At 45.8% G+C, this 9,535-nt stretch overlaps 1 long non-coding RNA gene across 1 annotated transcript; it reads right to left on the bottom strand.

Annotated features, from left to right (window-relative positions):
* Positions 1-533: 533 nt before the first annotated feature.
* Positions 534-4,925, bottom strand: LOC115095983. The gene is made up of 2 exons (XR_003857932.1): positions 4,662-4,925; positions 534-2,173 (listed from the first exon to the last, which is right to left on the bottom strand). It is a non-coding gene; the product is annotated as an uncharacterized LOC115095983 (long non-coding RNA).
* Positions 4,926-9,535: the final 4,610 nt, after the last annotated feature.

Here is a 9,535-nt window from a genome sequence, read left to right as displayed (position 1 = left end):
AGTGTGAGTGTGTGAATGAAGTGTGCAGTGGCTACGTGTGAAAGGTCTAGTGAACTGGATCTTATCCAGCAGGAGGCAGTCTGCAGGATCTGGGCTTTTTGTGTTTCCTTATCACATCTGCACGCAGCATGTAGCAGAACAGCCCTATAAGTAGTCTATGCCACATCTACTGTTTGCTGTTCACCTCTCTTGGTGTCACCTCTTTTGGTGCCTCTGCTGCTGTTGTCCTGCCGCTATCTCTATGCCTTGGGGTCTTGATGCCTTTGCTGCTGCTGCTTTGCCCCGTAAGTATTCTATGGCAGGCCATCTTTACGCTGCCTCTACCGTTTCGTCTGCCCCCTCACTCACTGCCTTGCAGCACTGATGTTTCTGCTATTGTTCCTTTGCCCTATAGGTCATCAATGACAGCCTCCTTCATGCTGCCTCTGCCCTTCACTTGCTGCTTACAGTTATTTCTATGGAGGAACCTTCATTGTTTGGAAGTTTCATAAAATGTAAACAGAAAATCACAGTTATAGAAAAAAAATGCATACTCGTTGCTTCCTTTGGTTTTAATGGAAATGACACAAACAACATAATAACAAAATGGCATAACAGTAAAGAGAGTAAATCTCTCAGTTCCGCAGTTAAAACAGCACTTTACCTGTGTAAATGGTCCTCCCTATATGTGGTTAAACTAAAGCTCATACATATGGTCCTTGGTCTCCCATGATTCCGCAGCTGCGGTAAAGGCTGCAAAATCAAAAGCAGGATCCCAGGTGTGGTAGGTGCGCCCTCATCACTTGCTGATCCCCTCCCTCATTCGTCCGACTGCTATTATCCCACATGCCCCCGCTGCTCTTTCGCATTGATCCTGCCTGTAATAGGAGGCGGGGGGCTATGGTGCATCGGGCCACGTCCTTCTCCTCTGCCGCTGAGCTCAAACTCACAATTTGAACTGTGTGGCACTACGATGGCCCGCGCGATTCAAACCACAAGTCTCAGCTCAGCGGCAGAGGAGGAGGAAGTGGTCATATGCACCGCCGCTGCCCTCTTCCTATTGCAAGCCAGATCAGCATGGTGAGTGGGGCCAGAAGGGATGATACAGGGGAAGGAGGAGAAGGAATGAAAGGGGGGAAAAAAGAGGATCAGAATGGAAAATGGTGGTTACAGAGGAGTCAGGAAGGTGAAGAGAAACTGGGGATTTGTGAGAGAGGAGCTGGGAGGGTGAGTAAGGACTAGGGGTATATGATAGCAATCTGAGTAGTAAGGGAATCAGTGGGAGAGGGTAAAAGAAAAAAATATAGGATCCAGGAGAGGAGGTAAGAAAGAGAACCATGAATGAGAGGAGGAGAAGAAGACAGGAGAAAGGAGGAATGCAAGGAGGAGCAGGATCAGAACCAAAGGAGGATGATCTCTCCCTAAATCTTGGTCCCCTATCCTGGATTCTTTCCTCATCCCCCATCTCTCCTATCCCTGTCTATTTTTCCTTCTACATCCCTCCTCTTTCTCCCTTCTCCCCTCTCCCCAACAATCCTTCCTTCATCCTCCCCTCATCCCCACCAATCCCAGATCTTTTTTCCCTCCACGTTTTGCCCCTCTGTCCCTAATTTTTCTGCTCTTGTCTCTTCCCCTTTTTCCATCCCTCAGCCTCCCTCTTCCTCTCCCAGGTCGAGGCTCCATCCTCCCTCTTCCCCATCCCCATGATTCCTTCATCCTCCCCTTTTACCGAGATCCCTGATCTCCCACACACCAAACTGCTTGGCTTTGATAGGAAGTAAATACCCATGGCCTCTTAGGCCACTAAAGTCTCTTCTATGTGTAGAGAAGAGAATGTTCCAGCAAGGGATGGTTCTGGGAGGTGCATCTGGACGATGAGCAAAAGGGAGTTCCTTCCCCCAGAGGGGCTGGGTTTGGTGTGAGAATATTAAAGGTAGTTCCACAAGTAGCGGGAGGCGTTCTGAGGAGGATTTCTGAGGTTGAGGAGCTGGCAGTCTTGAAGTCTAGCCCTTGAGGATTTCAGGGCTGGAGAGTTTGTGGTGGAGGAGCAAAGGGAGTTCTTTCAGGATGAGGCAAGGGCCGTCCTGTGAAAAAGGATTCCCTCAGTCCTCGAGAACGCTTTTCTGCCTGGGGAAGCCCACAGCTGGGACTGGGACCAGAAGAGAGGAGATTCTGCTGGGTTCATCACTGGGGCCTGGAAGGAAAAAAAAGGGCTGTGATGGAAGCCTAACAGAGAGAAATCCTTCTGGACAGTTTGAAAGTATTTATGTGGGACAAGGAACTGTGAATCTTATTTGTATTGGTACTGAGAAGTCTTTTGTTTTCTGATGTCAAGTACTGGCCAGTGCGTTTTTTTTTTTCCATCTTTTGCTGACTTTCTGGACTTTGAATTTTGGACTCTGCAATAAATTATTTTGGAACAACAGTTTTGGTGTGGACTCCTGTGTTTTTTTATTATGGGCATCCCCTCTTGGGCCCCTTAACAGCAGTAACTATTCCCCAGTGGAAAATCCCGGGGCTGCAAACAGATTTTCCCACCTCTGCAGCACCTAAATGTGACCCCCTCACTCCACCCCAACCGTGTCAATAAGGCTGGGAGGGGTGCATGTTTACTATTATAAATACATTTCCTGAAATATTTTGTCTTGTCTGTGTGGCTGATTTGGAGACTCAAGAAAGCACGGACTGTCTGGTATGCGTTATCTGAACAGTGCTGCATCCATCCAGAGGTGCTATAAAAATAATTGATAGCGGTCACGAAAGACACCTTGGAAGTAAGTTCTGCAGCACAATTTGCTACAGAATAATGAAGAAAACGTACCTTGTTCAGCTTATTACAGCCTAAAGAACTCGAATTGCTTGTGACAGAAATTTTAAGCTCCATGGAAAATACACAACCACCATATCTTGCCCTGACTACAGTAATATATATTCGTCTATTCTCTCTTGTTTCTTGTGTATTCAGGGGTCTCAGCTTCTATAGAACGGGGCTACTGCTCTCCCAGCTACTAAAATCATTAACTGCCGTGCTTCGTGAATTTCTTTTGTTGCTATCAGACCAATGAGGGCAGTTCAGATTTTAATCACTCATAAAACCCTGAATAACAGTTAACTAGCTTACTTGCAGGCCGATACAGAAAAACGTGCGGGAGAGCGGGCGAGCGCCCAGGCCACTCTCCTGGACGCGCAATTCAGGAGGGTGGCCTATGCAAATTAGGGCCCGCGATAAAAGGAGGAGCTAGGGACACTAGCGCTTCCCTAATGCCTCCTTTTTGACAGGAGCAGAGGCTGTCAGCGGGTTTGACAACCGATACTCAATTTTTCCGGCGTCGGTTCTCAAACCCGTTTACAGCCACTGGTTCGGAAAACGGACGCCGGCAAAATTGAGCATCCGGCTCTGTCCCTGCACCCAGACTGTCTCCCTTAGCTTGACTTCCAGGTTTGACCTTGGCTTGTTCTGTGACCCTCCTGATTGCTTCCTGGACCTGACCCTTTGCGTTGGACCTGACCTACACCTGCCTTCTGGATCTTGTTGTGTGCTGCCTGCCCTGACTTTCGCCTGGACCTGGACTCTTTCTTGCTGTTGCCCCATGGACCCTCCTAAGACCTGCTGACCGTCAGAACTCAGGGGTTAAACCTGCGGGGGAGATGGTTGGTTATAGGTGAAGTTCCTGCCAGTCCTGCCTCAGGGTACGTCTGCCAGCTGTTGGTGTGGGTTTGCTCATTCGACCGCGCCAATCACTTCACAGCACAAGGGTCCACGCCCTGACAATCTGGCTAAATAGCGCTGGACACACTTTGGATATTGACCCAATTTGTATGTCTTCTGTACTTTAATGTTTTTCATGGCATATGTATTTTTTATATGCTGATGTGTAAATATGTTTATAGATTCGTCATATCATTATTTTAGATCAGGGCTGGATTTTGGGGTCCATTGGAAGAGCTGAAGCAGGGAAGGTGGGGCAGGCAGAAAAGGGGTGTTCCCCTTGGAGATTGCAGAGCAAAACAGGTCCCAAACCTGGCCCTATTTTAGGTGGCCCTATTTTCTCTATCTTTAGGATCCTAATAGATGTATTTAGGATCTGATTTTACAAAAGGATTTATGTGCACATGTGAATTTGTTTGAAAATCAATTCTGGGTGCGTGTGAAAATGTGCATGAAACATGATTTTTTTGTGTGGACTATTACATGCATACTAAGTAGGCATTCTTTGGGAGGGGGTGGGGTGGAGTTGGGGCAGGGAAAGGAGCGACGAATTTATTTTTGATTTTCAAAAGCGTGCATGTAAATCCAGAGGCAGAAAGTTCCACCTGCTCTCAAGCAGGTTCCGCGCACAGCCGCAAATTCATGTGCACAAGTCTGCTTTAAAAATTCAGGATTGAGTCGGGGGCTAAAAAGTACCCACAGACTTTAGCTCTATGAGGGCCACTGAAAATTAACCTCTTAATTTATTACGACTAACTTTTTAAAGAACTTTTTTTTTTTTTTTACATTTTTCCTAAAATAGATGGATTTTTAAATGTATTTACCTGCACGGTTAGCAATACTTATTGCTGTCCCATTTGAGCTCTCCTGTAAATGCAGACTTCAGATTTTAAATATAAATACACGTGTGAAACTTGAAAGAAAAACGAACACATCTTGCAAAGAAAACAGTGCAATTTAGTCTTCCCAATACCTTGGGGGTCCAGGAAACACAGCTTCCCGGTTCAAAGCAGCAGCCAAGCCCCTGGCAGCAGAGGAAGACGATGCTGTCCCACAGGCTGCCACTGCTCTCCTCCGGCTGTCCCATCTGCAGGGAAGCTGGGGAGGGAGCTGGGAGAATCCTGGAGAAAATGAGGGCTCAGCCAGGAACGTCCCATCAGAAAGAATCCCAGCTAAGACGGGAAGGTCCTGTGCTACTATGGAGAGCCCCAACTAACGAGGAACAGCCTCAAAGTAAGCAGAGGCGGTCTTATGTAATGAGAAGGTCACATTTAACAAGGGACAGCCCCAGGTAACCTGGATGAGTCCTCAAAAAGGAATTGCAGAGCTCAGTAATGCAGAGGAGCACTTAGCAACAAGGTTGGGCCAATATGCTTATTCAGTTGGGCAGACAGCATGCAGCTTAGCCTTCTTAATGTTTGCTTAATTCTTACATAAGCCGCTCGTTTATCCTTCTTGAGTAAATAATTCATGCTTCTTCAGCTCTGCTCGCTCTCTAATTAAGCCTTTGGAAATCTGCTTTGCTTGGCTCTGGAAGAATGGGGTTGGAATGTGAAAGAGGAGCTGAGTGTTTGTGAGAGCAGGAATTGGGCGTATGTGTGAACGTGGAGGTGAAGGGCGAGTTGTGAAAGACAGGCCAGGGAATGAGGGTTGGTGTAAAAGAAAGGATCGGGGTGATGGAGTCACATGGTGCAGTGAGCCCAGGAAGTGGCATTTCGCTGGGCTTCAGGTGCCATTCCCCTGTAATCGACTAAAATCGTGGCCATCCGTGATTCTAAACTTCACCCCACATATCCTTTTAGAAAGCTCTAATGTCCATTGATCGTTACATGCAGCAATCTCCTTGTGGTGTGCCAGGGTGTTTGACTCTAACAAGGCACTTTTTTTAATATGTGCGTCTTGATGCTTGTTTTTTCACAATTATATCCAGTGGAGATAGACTGAATACAGTGGTTGAGAGGATATTTAAATGAGACAGGGTTGTGATTTGAAGCACCAGCAAAACACTCTTTGAGCATGCTCCATGTGCTTCCTCTACCCAATTCCAGATGTTGCTGACATCATCAATGCAAATAATGAACCTCATATAGATTGCAACAACAGAGGACCAGACTTAAGTGTTAATTTATCTTATAGCTGATATACTTAAAGCAGACATGACTTATCACAACCACTAAGTAATATTTAATATGAAACTATGTTACAGTATTTGATGGCACCTGTTTAGTTAATATAACTCAACACATTTAAGTTTGAAATTATGTGCCTTATTGTGAACCGTTGTGACGGCAACTAGCTTAACGACGGTATAGAAAAGATTTTAAATAAATAAAGATTTTAAATAAATAAATAAATAAATAAATAAATAAAATATATATTGATGCACCTAAAATCCTCATTATTTTCTCATTATTTGAGTATGCATGGAAAAAATGTTTATTTCAATTTATTTTTTTTAAACTACTTGCTTTCCTGTTTGATTGAGACTGGAACAGGAGGAGTGATTCTAAACTGGTTCAGGTCCTGCTTTCATAACAGATCACAGCAGGTTACTTTATACGATTAGTTTCTTCTTGGCATACAGTGAAGACTCTTTCAGCAGCCTGCTTGTACCCCTGAATGTTTCATATAAATTTTATGCGGACGATATACAGGGTTTTTTTTTTTCTCTTTAATATTATCTTGGACAACTATATTTCAGTTTGTTGCCATCTGCATGTCTGCCGTGAAAAGCTGGCTACATAACAATTGGCTCATGTTAAATATAGATAAGACAGAGATCCTGGTTTTGAGCAGATTTCCTTGCCTAAATATACCCCCTGTCTTTACTTTCGATGGTCATAAAATAACCATTTCACAAAATGTATGTAATTGGGGACTTTTGCTTGATCCTTCACATTTTGTGCGTGAGCAAGTTAAAGCAGTGTTTGGGTAATTGCCAGGTTCTTCTGGCCTGGTTTGTCCTCTGTTGGAAACAGGACGCTGGGCTTGATGGACCCTTGGTCTGACCCAGCATGGCAAGTTCTTATGTTCTTAAAGTTGGCCTTGTTTGTTTTATTTGGTGTTTATTTTTTCATTTTATTTTATTAGAAACAAAATAAGCACAAAAGAGAAAACAAAATGTAACCAAGGGCTCGCCCCAAGCCAAAAAAAAAAAAAAAGCCCAACCCTGCCAACTTTAAAAAAAACCCCTGAATACCTCCTCTAGCCTTCCCCTATGCCCCTCTATTCCCCCATTCTCCCTAGTCGTCTCTTATCTCATCCACAGGGTTGCAGTAGTCTGGGCAAGCGTGAACCTGTCAGGGCACTGCAGCCGGTTATGGTTAACCCTCCAGGGCAGGAGCAGGTTGAACTCAGGAACAAGACTGGTCAGGCATCAGGTTCTTTTGCCTGGACTGGCCACCTCCCCCTTGGGTTGAGCCCTTAGATTCTGGTGGCCAGCAGGACTTAACAGGAGGTGCACACAGGAGGTACGGGTGGACACCAACTAGGACTAGACAGGGTGGATACCAAGGCAAGAAAAAAGAGAAAGGTGCCCACAGACAAACAGAACAGAGTGCACCACAAACAAGATAAGAACAGAGACCAGGCAAAACAGAAACCTGGACTAGTCTAAGGCAGAACACAGAAAGCCACAATACTCAGGCCAACAGCAGGGAACAGAACAAGAACAAAAAGGCAAGCAAACACAGACTAATCCAGAAGGCCACTATAATGGGGCCAAACACAGAACAGAGCTAGAAAAAGGAAACAGACAAGAAGGCCATTACACTGGGGCCAAACATGGAGAAAAGCTAGGACTGAGAACCCAGAACAAACAGTGGCCACAACGTAGAGCAGCAGACTCCAAGCTGAGGCAGGGAGCAGAAAAGGAGGTAGGCTTGTAAGGGTGTAGTAGTGTTGAGTCAGAGCTGCAGACTTGGCTGCCAGCAGGACCTCCATCCCATAGAGCGTAGAGGACCTACGGGTCCTGCTGGCGGGAGGGTAGGATTGCACGCAGATCCCTTACGGAACCTGTGTCTGTCTTGCTTTGCTGGTTTCTGTTTTCAAAATGGCACTCACCAGGGCCATCCCAAATAGCTGTTAACTTCAACCTTGTTCCTGACGTCTAAATGGCTGAAGCAATCCCTTTGATAAGCACGCTGCACAAAATACAATAACACCACAAAATATAGAGGTGCAGTGATTTAAAAAGGTCTGAACCTTTGTAACACAATGTGAGATCGCGTGGGTAGAGAACAGGGAAACAAAGTGCATTTACTAGCACAGGGCTGAGTGAGCAGGTGTAGATAAGCAACAAGCGATCTGCCCCCAGGAAAGCAAGATGGTTAGTCAGATTAGGTTACAAGAAGCAAGCTCAGAGACAGTTACGAGGTTGTTGGTATCATTCAGGAGAAGCTGGGAGCCTTCCTGCATTTATATGTATCCCTAAAGTCTGATCCCTAAAGGCTTGAGGTTGGAATTGAAGAAAGGAGGTGATTTAACATTTCTGTATGGGGGTAACCTGTATAGAGCAGCATGGGAGTAGCCTGCACAGAGTAGCAATTACTACCCTTAACAGATCACATGGGGTAGCCTGCACAGAGTAGCAATTACTACCCTTAACAGATCACATGGGGGTAGCCTGCACAGAGTAGCAATTACTACCCTTAACAGATCGCATGGGGGTAGCCTGCACAGAGTAGCAATTACTACCCTTATCAGATCGCATGGGGGTAGCCTGCACAGAGTAGCAATTACTACCCTTAACAGATCACATGGGGTAGCCTGCACAGAGTAGCAATTACTACCCTTAACAGATCTCATGGGGTAGCCTGCCGGAGTGGCAGTTTCTACCCTTACAGATCACATGGGGTAGCCTGCACGGAGCAGCAGTTACTACCTTTAACAGAAGATATGGGGGTAACTTGCACAGAGTAGCAATTACTACCCTTAACAGATCGCATGGGGGTAGCCTGCACAAAGTAGCAATTACTACCCTTAACAGATCGCATGGGGTAGCCTGCACAGAGTAGCAATTACTACCCTTAACAGATCACATGGGGGTAGCCTGCACAGAGTAGCAATTACTACCCTTAACAGATCGCATGGGGGTAGCCTGCACAGAGTAGCAATTACTACCCTTAACAGATCGAATGGGGGTAGCCTGCACAGAGTAGCAATTACTACCCTTATCAGATCGCATGGGGGTAGCCTGCACAGAGTAGCAATTACTACCCTTAACAGATCACATGGGGTAGCCTGCACAGAGTAGCAATTACTACCCTTAACAGATCTCATGGGGTAGCCTGCCGGAGTGGCAGTTTCTACCCTTACAGATCGAATGGGGGTAGCCTGCACAGAGTAGCAATTACTACCCTTATCAGATCGCATGGGGGTAGCCTGCACAGAGTAGCAATTACTACCCTTAACAGATCACATGGGGTAGCCTGCACAGAGTAGCAATTACTACCCTTAACAGATCTCATGGGGTAGCCTGCCGGAGTGGCAGTTTCTACCCTTACAGATCACATGGGGTAGCCTGCACGGAGCGGCAGTTACTACCATAAGCAAATTGCTGGCCAGTCTGAATGGAGCATTTTGTCTTTATCTGCCATTGCCCTTGCAATCTGTGGGAGCTTAGGAACACTAGCACTTCCCCATAGCCACAAGCAGTAGCAGCTGCAGCACTTCTCCATTCCTGTGATATATTGAAAACCTGCTTTGTGCTACATTAAGATGTCAGCAAGTGCTTTTTTACTGCATAAAAAAAAATCTACTGGCTCTTTTGCTTTTAGCACATTACTGTATTCCCAATTAAGAGTGCTTACACAACCTAAAGAACGCATTTTGCCCCGAGAAACCCTA

Source organism: Rhinatrema bivittatum, chromosome 1 (genome assembly GCF_901001135.1).
Source record: "Rhinatrema bivittatum chromosome 1, aRhiBiv1.1, whole genome shotgun sequence".
NCBI lineage: Eukaryota > Metazoa > Chordata > Amphibia > Gymnophiona > Rhinatrematidae > Rhinatrema > Rhinatrema bivittatum.
Note: the sequence above shows the minus strand (reverse complement) of the source record. Positions and strands in the feature narration are given on the sequence as shown.